The sequence below is a fragment of the Notolepis coatsorum genome (assembly GCF_963971535.1).
Source record: "Notolepis coatsorum genome assembly, chromosome: 1".
NCBI lineage: Eukaryota > Metazoa > Chordata > Actinopteri > Aulopiformes > Paralepididae > Notolepis > Notolepis coatsorum.
Genome location: NC_140165.1, coordinates 187,459,853 through 187,474,265, shown reverse-complemented (window position 1 = coordinate 187,474,265; position 14,413 = coordinate 187,459,853). Strand labels below are relative to the sequence as shown.

Genomic DNA, 14,413 nt, shown 5'->3' with positions numbered 1-14,413 from the left:
TTCTCCTTCAAAACTGCTACAAAGCAACAACCCTTAACCAGGAGGGGTATTCTGTCTGTGACAAATTCTGTTTACGACCCCATGGGATTCCTCGCCCCACTGGTTCTCCCAGCGAAGAGGATCATGCAAGATCTTTGCAAAATGAATTGTGGATGGGATGACAAGATCCCAGAGGCCCACGCTCGGTCATGGCAGAGATGGTTGGAGGATCTAGGCAAGCTGTCAAACCTCCACATCAGCCATTGCCTTAAACCCAGTAATTTTGGAAAACCACACACTGCACAACTACATCACTACAGTGATGCCAGCGAACACGGGTATGGTACAGCTAGCTACCTGCGACTGACCAACCTCAAAGGTGACGTCCATATTGTCTTTGTCATGGGCAAAGCACGGGTAGCCCCACTGAAGCAGATGACAATACCCAGAATGGAACTGGCGGCAGCAGTGGTCGCAGTCCGCATTGATAAAATGCTGAAAGAGGAACTTCTGGAATCTGTCTTTTGGACAGATAGCACGTCTGTCCTCAAGTACCTCAACAACACAACCAGTCGATTCCAGACATACGTTGCAAACCGGATTTCGACCATCCGAGAACTGTCTGACCGATCACAGTGGCGCTATGTAAATACAGCAGTCAACCCTGACCATGGATTCTTTTCTCAAATCCAATCGATGGTTGAATGGCCCAGACTTCTTACAGAGGCCTGAGAAAGACTGGCCAAAGTCCCCAGAGGAGCTGCCTGCCCTCTGTGAGGACGATCCAGAAGTTAAGAAGAGCACTATCACGTTCAGTACAGCCGTGATGGATCATGACAGTGATCCCATTGCCAAGCTTATCAAGCACTTCTCATCATGGGATAAGTTAAAGAAGGCTACAGCATGGATCTTGAAGTTCAAAGAAACACTTCAGGATCTAAGCCTCAAAAGAAAGGAGCTGCAGGCTGCAACCTGCACAAAGAATCCAGACCAGAAACGACAAGACCATCTGGATGACCAGATGAACAAAACAAGAGCTCAGCTAGGAGCTCAGAGTCTCTCAATTGAAGATCTTGCGCATGCTGAGGAGACACTTGTATGCTACGTACAGCAGCAGCATTTCCAGGATGAAATATCTGCGCTGAAGAAAGAGGATACTGACTTTAACGATCTTGAGGCTCTGACCCCGAACCATCTACTGCAGTTGAAAGGAAAACCCATTCTACCACCTGGTTTGTTTACAAAGAAGGATTCATACTGCAGAAGGAGATGGCGGCAGGTCCAGTACATGGCCGACCTCTTCTGGAGGCGATGGAAAAAGGAGTACATCCCTCTGCTTCAAGAACGTCAGAAATGGAACCAAGTAAGGAAGAACTTAGCCCCAGGGGACGTGGTCCTCATTGTGGATGAGTCATCACCAAGAAATTCCTGGCTCATGGGCAAGGTGGAAGAGACAATGCCTGACAGCAGAGGGCATGTACGCAAGGTAAATGTCAAGACCAAGTACAATATCCTAGAAAGGCCCATCAGCAAACTATGCTTGCTGAAAGAAGCAGATTGACTGACATTGACTAGCCCCTACCGACTTCTTCACGCGCTTGTTTGTTTTTTCCTTTTCGAGGGCAATGCCCGAACCTTTGTTACACTGATGGACTACACCTTTTTGTGGATTATACCTTTTTTGTGGATTATACGCTTTTTCGTGGAACATACCCCCTTTTTGGAATATTTCGATTCCTACATGAACTATATAAAGACATGTTCAGGCTCCTGTTAACATATTTGCATAGAATAATTGTCCCTTTTTAGAATAATGGACAATTAGAGGCCGGTTTGTAGGAGCCATTCTTGAGTTATTTAATCTTTGAGTTTGTATCATGCAATTATTTGAATTATGAAAATGCTTTATGGATTACGAAATATGAAAACGAAAACTGATCATTTGATTGACAAGTCATGATATTATTTACACTGATTATCTTATTGTAACTATTCTTATGATTTGAAACTATGTGCACTTTCCCTTTAAAGAGCCTACCTGAGCTATTCACCTGTGTGGTTTACCTTGATAAGGGGTGGCTTGCGTGGGAGACGTGGACCGGGAAAGCAAACAGTTTTTGTACCGCACACACCGCACGCACTGCACGCAAGTATTAGATATATGAGTTTTGTTTGTTTTGCTTATTGGAAATAAATGATTGATTCATTGTGACAGCCAAACGGATGGATCAGAATCTTTATTATGTGCGCGTAGACTAAAGCTAAAGTGGAAGTGGCAAATACGAAATACAAAATTGTTTGTAAATAGCCACTATACGGGTCCTACGCACACTCCGTATTGATAAATACCATTTGTTCTTACCATCAATGCTCGTGCATGATTATCCATATATGGTAATGAAACACCCCCCATGGGATGTGAAATAATAGACTAACCCGAGTGAACTCTGAGAAACTCCACAAGCGAGATTGTCCACGGAGGCGCTGTCGAACCAAGAAGACACAATGCGTGTTATGGGATAAATAAAAGGCTGGCGGACTTGTACACGGTGATGTCAGATATCAACGACTCCCTAAGACCATTGCTGCAATTCTGCCTGGACAGCTCAAAATACTAATAAAGACCGTTAACCACTGTTTGGCGTTGGTGTGTCATTCTAACCATGCTGGAATATGAATGCCTTTATTAGTTTTGTTCGATTGGCTACCGGGTATAATATGATTTGTAGAGGCATACAATCTATTTTGTTGTCGGTATTAGGTAGCCTATATGAATTACATATAATAGCAGCCTTAACCTACATTATGCAACAGTAACTTGCGCATATATAATATATCATATCATATTCCTATATGTCTCCCAGGAATCGTGGGGCTCTGGGGAATAAAGGTTGGGAACCCCTGCTATAGCCCATATCCTTTATAATGTTATAGGCTATTTTATTTACAGTTTACTCTATCAGCCTTTTAAATATAATCAAAACGTTCCCGTATTTCTGCAATCTATGCGCAAAATAATAACGAGTTGAGTTACGCGGAGCGCAGTCAGTGCACCCTGTATATTCCGCTATATATAAGCCATGCTGCATTCATTCAGAAGGAAAGACCTATTATTCCAAATGCTATTTATAGGGTTTTGACCATAATTACACTACTGTTGCTATTTTACAATGAACTATAATGAATTACGGGGGTCATACAGAACACGTCAGTCAAACTAATGAACAAAAGCGTATTTCCGCGTTGAAACTAATGCATGAAACTGATGAAAGCATATGCCGTCCGTCTGCAGTATCCATATTCTACCGCCGGGCACCAGGTACGCATGCCCTGAGCTGAGCGTAAATATACGCACAAAGTCAAGCACACGTTCAAATTGATGAGTCACACACTTTGCTTAGAAATGATCGTACGCACGGGTTACGCACATATCTGTGCGTACGCACTGCTGATAAATGAGGGCCCAGGTTTTACTTCTCGGGCATGCAGCTGGATACTATTGCATTGAGTCCCCCCACTGGGAGCATCGTGGATCATTGTGTTTTGGACTATCACGTTGGATCAATGGACGCAATCGATATTTGGAATTGCGATCAGGAATTGGATTAATCTTTTTGCATGACATCAGATGTGAGCTAAGGCCTTTATGTTACGAATCTTGGGGTAATCAGATGTTCCTATCACCGCCATTGGAGCGCGCGCGTGTGTGTGTGTGTGTGGTTTGCGCCGACCAAAGTACGGAGAAGCGATTTTTCAGACCCCGCTTCTCTTCGTACATGAGGACACATATAGTATCGATAATCTAGCGTTTATTTGAAAACTATTCATAAATCAGCCGGAAAATTACAACGTGTTTTGTGTATTCCACTAAAGGGCTATTATCGTGTCTTTCTCTGGAATTACTAGAAATCTCCAAAACTATACTCGTATTCAAAACGATATAAAACGGAAATGTACAGATGAAAAAACAATTCGTTTCGTACATGTTGACTGGAAGCAACTCATTGATGATCACTGTGTTATTTAGATCTATTGCTATTATATTTTATATGTTTTATGCACTCGCAAATAAGTCCTGTTCTCCATTGGATATAGCGTTGGCACGCTATAGCAGAGGGCGCTGTTGGCCCGGAATGAGTTAACAATAAATAAATCACTGATCAAAATCGCATGGGAAAATGTGTTAATTTGTCTCTATAGAATTGTTTATGCAAAAACTATAATATTTAGGGAATAACCGCATGGAGACAATCTTTATTACAATATTATTTCCAATATTAACCTAAATCGATCTTGTCCAATGCACTACATTTTAGTAAAAAGGGAAAATAGAGATATGATATGTTTTTTTCAGCGTTTTTTTATTTTTCTGTCCTGAAATTTAATCAAGATGTGTTTGAATCTTAAAAATAACAATTGTACTGAACTCATTGGGTAAAATTTGTTTGGGAAAATGTTTTAATTTGTCTCTATATGTTGTTAACTTCAAAAGTTATGCTGTTTTCTTTTTCTTATCTTTCAGGTTTTGGTTCAGGATAGGTGTAATAAAGGGTTAAAAATAAACCCCATGGGACATTATTCCAACCTGTTAACTGTCGGAATCTTAAAAATAAACACTTCAAGGATTAAGAAAAAACAGGTGGTGAAAATAAATCCACCTTATAAGATATTCCTTTATTGATCCCCTTGGGGAAATTCAGGCATCATAGCAGCATGGGGGGGAGGGGTACAGGTAGTAAAACAACACAGTATACAGGTAGTAAAAGACAACACAGGCAGTGTAAACAATTTGATCAATATGGTCAATATAATTTACTATCTGACTAGCTGAGGAATATTCACATTATTCACAGTGTCACATAAGGTGCAGTATGCATGAGGTAGTGTTATAATTTACTATCTACTGAGTATACATTAATCAAAGTACCAGGGTAGTCTACTTTGTCCCCCTTGGGTTCCTATAAGTCCCAGGTCAATGTCTGGTAGCAGTCGCTGTCGCTGCCCCCTGTTGTGGGGCCTGGAGGCTGCTAGTCGCTGCCCACTGTTGTGGAGCCTGATGGCCGCTGGTATGAAGGACTGTCCGAGGCGGTTAGTTGAGTGTCGGGGGGGGATGAGTCTGTGGCTGAACGAGCTTCTCATCTTGACTAGCTCGTCGTAGAGGGGGTGGTAGGGGTTCTCCATGATGGCATCCAGCTTCCTTATCATCCCCCTCTCTACCATCACCTCAAGTCTAGGTAGCTCGACTCCCACCACGGAGCTAGCCTTCCTCACCAGCTTGTTGAGCTTGTTGGTGTCCCTTGAGTTGATGTAGCCTCCCCAGCATGCCACAGCATAGAAGAGGATGCTGGCCACAACAGACTGGTAAAAAGACTGCAGCAGTTTGTTGCACACATTGAAGGACCTGAGTCTCCTCAGGAAGAACAGCCTGCTCTGTCCCTTCCTGTAGAGGGCCTCTGTGTTGTCCGACCAGTCCAGTTTATTGTTCAGGTGGACCTATGTTTCCATCTAGACCAGTGGTTCCCAAACTGTGGTGCGCGCACCCCTTGTGGTGCGCGAGCACCCTCTAGGTCAGACCTGGGCATTGTATGGCCCGCGGGATGATTATGACCGGCCCGCGAAAGATTACATGATAAGAAAAAAAAAGAAAAAAATTAAAAAATATTACTTTTTTCTTTTCATGTCAACGTTCACACGCACAATATACACTTACCTAGGATTTGACTTGATTCAACAACAAAGCAGTCGGGGCAAGCCGAAAACGGTGGAAAGTGTGGTTATTTGAAGTTTGTATTTCTTTTTTCACAACTGAGGTAGGTAGATTACATTTTTAGAGACTAAAGTACAGAAAAAAGGTACAGTTGGGTACCGGTATCAATTCACAGGTACCGGTACCGTATCGGTTCAAATGTGAACGGTACCCATCCCTACTGAACACACAACTGCAGGGCAAGGGCATTTTTGCTCATGAAATGCATAGCCATGTGAAAGCCTTCATGACAAAGTTGCAATTAATTTCAAGGCAACTAGGCAGCAACAATCTCAAACACATGAAAACCCTGAAAGAAGTCAAACCATCAGCTGATCACCGGCACAGGTACTCATCCATGTTGGGAGCACTGCATGATGAATTTTCAAGGCGTTTTCAAGATTTCAAAAAGGTTGAGGATGAAATGCAGCTGGTTTCCTCTCCCTTTACCTGCAGTGTTGATAGTGCACCCACTGATGTTCAGCTTGAACTCATTGACCTGCAGTCTGATTCACTACTGAAAGAGCACTTTAAGTCAGCATCACTGCTAGAGTTCTACTCTGCTCTCAAGGAGGAGAACTTTCCAAACATGAGGAGACATGCTCAGAAGATGTTGGTTCTCTTTGGATCCACCTATATGTGAACAGACATTCTCAGTCATGACGTTTACCAGGTCCAGGTACAGATCCTCTCTCACTGATGAACATCTGGCAGCTGTGCTTCGCATCTCCACCTCAGACATGCAACCTGACTTTGATGGACTTGTTAAAGCTCACCAGAGACTGGATTTATCACACTGAATGAAAAAAAAAAGAGCTGAAGAACACTAAAATGTGGAAATATAACAAGTGAAATGGGACACTTGATATTTTTTTTCTTTTTTTTGCACAGTTCTGAAAACATTAAATGTTTAATATAGGCATATAAAGTAAAAAAGGCTACTGGGACACTTTTATTTACACAGTTCAGTGACATCTCTTGTTTATTTTGGCTATAAGATGATGTGATGTCTTTAGAAAGCTAAGAAAATCCTTGTTTCAATAGTATATGAAACTCAAAATAATAACTTTATTTGTATAGCACTTTTTCATACATGCCCTTTGTTACAAAGGATCAGATTAAACCGAATATATGTGCCCAGGTATGGACTTCAGGGTCATGTTGAGGGATCTTCATTTTTTTTTTTTTTACATATTATGAAAGTACAGATTCATACCTTCAAAATAAGCCATCACTTGAACATTTTGGTGGGATACTTTGCAAGCTACTTCCTATGATTCATGGTGATTATCACAAAACGTATTCAGAGATAATAGCCTTCAAGAGACGAGCAGGCTATTCAGTGACAATAGTGAAACAACTACAACACTACCCAGAAGTCATTGTAATCCATGGCCCCCCTCTCTCTAGGGCAATTAACACCTGGCAGCTTTCCAGTCTGAGGCTCTTTGTTATTAAAATGAGTCTGGTGACTGGTAGTGGTAGTGAAAGGGACCCTGATAATAAACAAGAAACTTAATCAAGTTTCAAGATTTTATTAGCATTTAAAATAACACGAGATAAAAATAGACATGCTAAAGTCAATGTTCAATGTTCTGATGGCCTCTCCAGAAGCATTTAGATGTAAATACATGTAGTGTGGTAGTGAAAGACACAACAACTAGGTTAACCTTCTGTAGTCTGGTAGTGAAAGGTTAACCTTCTGTAGTGTGGTAGTGAAAGGGTTAACCTTCTGTAGTGTGGTAGTGAAAGGTTAACCTTCTGTAGTGTGGTAGTGAAAGGTTAACCTTCTGTAGTGTGGTAGTGAAAGGGTTAACCTTCTGTAGTGTGGTAGTGAAAGGGACCCTGATAATAAACAAGAGACAAAATCAAGTTTCAAGATTTTATTAGCATTTAAAATAACACGAGATAAAAATAGACATGCTAAAGTCAATGTTCAATGTTCTGATGGCCTCTCCAGATGATCACCGTGGTCTTTTTGAACCGCCGCTGGATATTTTGGCTGGTGGTGCCGGGCATGTTACGTCCTGGGCTTCCTCATCACAGAACTCTCTGATCTTGTGGAACAGATAGTGTTGTCTTGCAGAGTCCAGTCCCGGTGGTGGCAGCACAGGAAGTCCATCTATAGGCGGCAGGACACGGACGTCACGGAGCAGCTGGAATCTGGTTTCAGCGCCATCAATAGACATCTTTGCCACAACCACACCAGGTTCCTTGGAATCAAAGCTGCAATAATAAAGTGAAACGTTAGTACAGGGCACATAACAATATCAATGCATTTGTATCATTTACCAATGACATTCTTTGCACTAAAGTGTGAATAATTAATTACAGTAAATACACAACACACAGTGACCACACCCACCTAAAGTGCTGGTACTGCTTGATCTGTGGCAGTGGCTTGAAGTAAGGCCCCAGATGTTCCTGCCAGTTGTAGGACTGCACGATTACAGTGCCATCTTCCTTTCCCACTAGCTGTGGTATGTTGATTCCAGCCACTGAGCTGTCCCTTACGACTGCTGCAATCTCATCAAGAGTGTTCACCTTGGTCTTTCTGAAACGCTGCTTGAGAAGCCCAAAGAAACTGTCCGGGGAAAACTTTGTGTGGCCTACAATCAGCAGGTGGAGATTGACACGATGGTGAAGACCATGTAGCGCTCGCCACGCTAAGTACCACAACATGTACTTGTTCTTGTTTTGGCCACTGCAGTTGTCACAGTGAAGGTCAACATCTGTCTCCCCAAGACCATGGTCTTTGAAGAAGTGGTGCAGGTAGCTTATGACGGCGTTGCTACCTTTGCTGGACTCCATCCCCTCATCCACCAAATAGTTGACTTGCCGTGGAATCGCCTCACAGCAAACACCGAATATGCTGCACTTGCGTGGAGCCAAGAAGTACATGGGCCCTGGTTGAAGGGGGTCTGATGGGTAGTGCACCTGCAATAAATGAATAAGGATTTTAGAAAGAAAAAAAAGGGAGCAATGCAGTAGTTATAACAATTATAACATGATGTTGTGAAAGAGGGCTTGGTATGTAGTCACCTTTTGAGCGTAGTCGAAACTGTAATGCATTGTCAAGGGCTTGCTTGCCGGTGGCACATGACCACCCAGAGAAAGACCATCACCGATCTCCTTGGCGGCTTTAAGCATGCCCTTGTAGGCAGCCCGCTCTGAGGTTACATGCGCCAGATGTTGTTCCTGCTGCTTCAGCTTTGCAGACTTCTCAGCCTCTGGCAGATTGGCACTTTTGAAAATCTGAAAAAAAAAAGTTAAGTAAATGATGATTAATATTAATAATAATAAACTGTATTTGTATAACACTTTTCATACAGAAGTTGCAGTTCAAAGTTCATAACACTGTGATGTTCACTAACCAGATAATTGTTCTTCTGACACACCCAGCAAAGATCAGACATTGGTTTGATTGCTCTGATATGACTCAGTAATTGCCTCCAGAGGGACTTAAATGTGGACAGGCCCACTGCTCGCTGGTCTGAAAGATTAATAAGAACACATGTTAGCACAATGTCATTCATTTTCAAGCTTTGTTTTTATTTGACAAAGACCTATTTGACCTATTTCTTTGACAAAGATTTGCTTACACCTACCAACTGGCATTGCCTTGGTATATAAACGCCACACAGATGCCTTCGTGACGCAAGATGGTAACAGCTGACCGGTAAAGTTCTTTTGGTGTGCCTGGCGTCCAGGGAGGTGAACAGCATGATCTTCTGCATAATTCAACACAAATTGAACTACTTTTTCGATATCTTCATATTTTATGCAATGCTTGTTGTTGTGTGGTGATCGCTTTTTTGTGCGAAGACACATGCCATTTTCTGACATGTGTTTGCTTATTGCAATCAAGCGATCCTTACCTATTCTTGGGAGAGAAGAGGGGGGGGGGGGGGAGACAGAGAGAGAGATAGTTAGATCATCATCATCACAAGTACCGGTACCTGTCTGTACCACACCCAGTCTACATGATTGTGGAGACAGAGACAGAGAAGTTAGATCATCATCATCATCAATCATCATCATCACAAGTACCGGTACCTGTCTGTACCACACCCAGTCTACATGATTGTGGAGACAGAGAGAGATAGTTAGATCATCATCATCAATCATCATCATCATCACAAGTACCGGTACCTGTCTGTACCACACCCAGTCTACATGATTGTGGAGACAGAGAGAGATAGTTAGATCATCATCATCAATCATCATCATCATCACAAGTACCGGTACCTGTCAAGTACCGGTACTTTATACTATACTATGCTACTATACTCTACTATAATGTACTATAATTAGTTTTAATAAAATGGGGGACCCTGATAATAAACAAGACTAATCAAGTTTCAAGATTTTATTATCATTTAAAAAAAAATAGGCATGATGTACTATATTAGTTTTAAATAGACAATAATAATAACTTACCCGTGGATGAAGAGGAAAGCTTCACGGCAGATTTGTATCGCCCCGAAGAAATAGTTTGTGTAAGCACGTTGTCTTTTTTTGGAAAACGATTTATTTCCGATAGTCCATTCTGACTTTCGACCAAAAGCCTGGAGCTGCGCCATAATAATCAAGTCTTTATGATCCTCTTCGAGAGCCGCTATCTCAAAACGCCTTGTGTAAACTTCATCACGGTCCAATTTTGTGATACATGACCGCCGATTAAGAATGTCATTTTCTTTATCAACCTGGACGCATTTACAAGTAAATCGCAAAAGTCTTTCCATTTGGCGTTCGTGGTTCTCGTCAGATTCAACTTCCACAACGCACATTACGTGTTCTACCTTGTCTCCAAATCCGTTAGGTGTGTTGTCACCATCATCAGATTCTGGCTCTGCCTCGTCTTCAAATCCGTTAGTTTTGTCACCATCACCACCATCACCATCATTTTCTGGCTCTGCCTCGTCTTCAATAGTGTTGTCACCATCATCATCATCTGCCTCTAACTCGTCACAACTGTCTTCTTCTTCTGAACCAGAATCTGAGTTTCTTTTTGGATTTTTCTTCTGCGGAAAGAAATCCGTGATGAATGTTCCTAAAGCGCGTTCGTCTTCAACACAGTGTGCTCCGAAGTGAGCAAACCGGTTTAATGCCTCGGCAAGTGCCCTCGCTGTGGGTTGCTGACTGGGTTCCATGGTGACTGGCAAACATGCACTGCCCTGCTCTCTGTTTAATACTCACCGATCAATGGCATCAACTTAATGACGTCACCGCCTGACCAATAAGCATTTAGATGTAAATACATGTAGTGTGGTAGTGAAAGACACAACAACTAGGTTAACCTTCTGTAGTGTGGTAATGAAAGGTTAACCTTCTGTAGTGTGGTAGTGACGGATAAAAAAACGGATAAATAGTTTTTTTCACCATATTTCTAATATTTATTTTGGCTAAATACCAATTATAAATATCTCGACGAATTACCTCTGAATATGAATCAAAAAAAAATATTAAAGATTCGCTCACTAGTTCTACCAGAAACGGAGTTGAGGCGAAGCATTACTAAGCTTCTGTAGTGTGGCAGTGAAAGGGTTAACGCGCCCTCATCGCGCCGCAGCGCAGTTTACATCAGGGCCCCCACAATAATGAAAAAGCCGATGAAAAAGCCATTTTTTATCACTCCGTTTCCGTATTAAATTAATTTACTTTTAGCCATTAGGTTGGAAAAAATGCACCCTACCGAAATTCGTTCGCTCATAAAATTCGAACTGTGTTTTAATGGTTTTTAATTAAGTTAAAACACACGTTTTATAAAGGCCGTAAAGGCCTCTTTTTTTTAATCTTTTTTTTAGACACTGCGTTACGTTGCTTATAAATCATCTGAACTTATAACATTAAGATAGTGTATTAATAGTGTGTTATTCTAAAGCTAATGACGTCTGTGTGTTAACACCTATTAAGTACAGTACTTAACCCCTGTGGACAGGCCCCACAGCCCGCGCGTGTAGTTTTTTCTCCTCACTTGGAAGAAAATTTGTGGAACTATTATAACAATAATTACCTCATTTACAAGTTGTATTTAAGTTTGCAACTAAGGGCAAATAAGGGAACACATCAATGACAATTCAAATATGTAAAAAAAATCAAGATATCGATTTTTAGGATTTTCTAAACAGCAAGACATTTTCTTCATTTCAGAGCACCTCCCCCTTTGCGGATCAAATCGGGTTTGGTCACGGCGAGTCACATATATATTTATTGATTGATATATATTGCATAGTATTTGTATATCGTTTGATATCCCTTGTATATTCCTTGTACATATACACGGAATATCCCTTTAGCCTTACACAGACCATAATATTTCATTCTCCTATTGGACAGCGGTCCACAGGCGCCAGGGCCATGCCTCCAGAGTCAGGTTCAAGGCCACCGTCAAGACATGTCTGTACATGCCCGGCCTTGCCCAGGGATACGAGACAGAAATGAGGTTGGCACTAGATTGTTCGCCGTGCATATAAATATGGCGCAGGTGAATACAGAAGTAGAGTTACCCAATAAATTGAAGCCTCACCCACGATACTCCGTGCGGTGAAGTATGGCCTGTTTGGCCCCAAATAGAGCATTGAGACCGCGTGCGAATTAATAACTGAATTGTCAGAGTTTGGCGCTATACCGTCGAGTGCGACATATTTCTATTAAGTCAGTAATAGTCTATTTGTGTATAGTGTATCGTGCGGCTAAAGTTCTACAGTGACCAGCATCACCAACGCTTCCTCGTATCAGCTAGAGTGCTTATCCAGGCTGGGCTGCTTTCATGGCGCTTTCACCCGAGGAGACCTAGACGAGAACCGTGTGGACATGTACACTGGATTAATCTACCCGACGACTACATAGCCCTTTGCGGCTGGATTATATTTGTTTTGGTCCTGTGATTTATGGAGCGGAGAATCGCCGACGCCTACATGTGTGGGATTTACCCTGTGAGGAGCCACATCGAGTCTGCGCCTCAGAGAGCCTGAGGCCGGCTAGCTTTCTTCACTGTGGAGCTACAGTCTACGGAGAACAGCTGTATTCGTCTGTGGATCAAGAGACTATTGCACCGTCTCCTGTACTTGGAGTCTCCTTAGTCATCGTTGACCAGACTCTCTACTACCGACAGATCCTCTACCCCTGCTGGCTTACAACCGGGGGGACCCTTCCAGTATCTCCCGCTATATATTACTAGTGTACCATAGATATAATTCCCTAAGATTCAGGTTGTATAATTACCTCCTGCGTAACCAGAGAATGGACATTCATTATTGATTTGCCTACGCACATTCCTTTGCCTTATAAGCGCATCCAAAGTAAAATAGAGAAGTATATTATGTACCTTTTGCTGCAATAAATACTTAATTACCACTTTGTGTGGAACCGATTCATTGTGGGAAGTGTTCATCATATTTATATATCATGTACTGTATGGCCAGTAATTAAAGTACATAAAGCGGTAGTGGTTTAATGATACCATACTTATCAATACAGTCAGGGAATTGTACCCCTCAGTTACACCCTTTGTTATTAATGTTTCACATTTTGTTTATCATTTTGGAAATAAATTCTATTTGAATAAATGATATTTTTGAAAGCTAACCTCACCTTTTAATTGCCAAATAATAACATACACTCTTACCAGGGGTCAAAACAATGCCATTTACTGCTTTTTATATAGAAATTAAATGTATATTATGCATAATTGAGTTTGGAATTTTGGCCCGGCCCTCCAACATATTTTCAGTTGCTCATTTGGCCCCCCGGGAAAAATAATTGCTCACCCCTGCTCTAGGTGGTGCGTGACATAAAATAAAATAAAATAAAAAATAAAATCTGTGCACCAGCAACAATTTTTTATAACAGAAACCCATTGGGGGGTGCGTCAGCTAGGTCGAGAGGTGACAGGGGGTGCACGGCCAAAAAAGTTTTGGAACCGCTGATCTAAACTATACCTAGTGTATACAAACTATCATACTGCTGTCATACATATACTAACATACTACTGTCATACACGTACCTAGTGTATAGAATAGAATAGAATAGAATAGACTTTTAATTGTCATTGCACAGTATACAACGAAATTTCAGGGGAGCTCCCACAGACCGTAGTACATAATACATACATGAACACATAACACATAACACTGTACATAACAGAATATTTTAAATAATAAAGTGCATAATGGGTGGTAATCAAAGATTATCAAGTGCAGTGGTAAGTGCATGGTGCACGTGAGGGGACAGTCAATGAGTGTTTAACAGTCTAACTGCTTGGGGGAAAAAGCTGTTCTTAAATCGTGTACTCTTAGCATGTATTGACCGGTATCTCCTCCCTGAGGGAAGGAGCTGAAAGAGGTGATGTGCTGGGTGCGACTGGTCCTTGATGATACATTTGGAGCGGTGGAGGCAGCGGGAGGTGAAGACGGAGGTGATGTTTGGTAGAGGAGTCCCGATGATCCTGCCTGCCGCCTTCACCACCCTCTGTAGAGCCTCTTGCTCTGCATTTGTGCAGCTGGAGAACCACACAGACACACCGTAGGTCAGCACACTCTCAACCGCACAATGGTAAACGTTGACAAGGAGATTTCGTGGCAGGCCAGCCTGCTTCAGCTTCCTTAGGTAGTATAGGCGTTGCTGAGCTTTTCCGATCACTGAGGCGGTGTTGGTGCTCCAAGACAGGGTCTCACTCACACTGAG

At 42.0% G+C, this 14,413-nt stretch overlaps 1 long non-coding RNA gene across 1 annotated transcript; it reads right to left on the bottom strand.

Annotated features, from left to right (window-relative positions):
- Positions 1–8,430: 8,430 nt before the first annotated feature.
- LOC311227697 lies at positions 8,431–9,452 on the bottom strand. Its single transcript, XR_014619613.1, has 4 exons — positions 9,334–9,452; positions 9,100–9,218; positions 8,768–8,980; positions 8,431–8,662 (listed from the first exon to the last, which is right to left on the bottom strand). It is a non-coding gene; the product is annotated as an uncharacterized lncRNA (long non-coding RNA).
- Between the last annotated feature and the right edge of the window lie 4,961 nt (positions 9,453–14,413).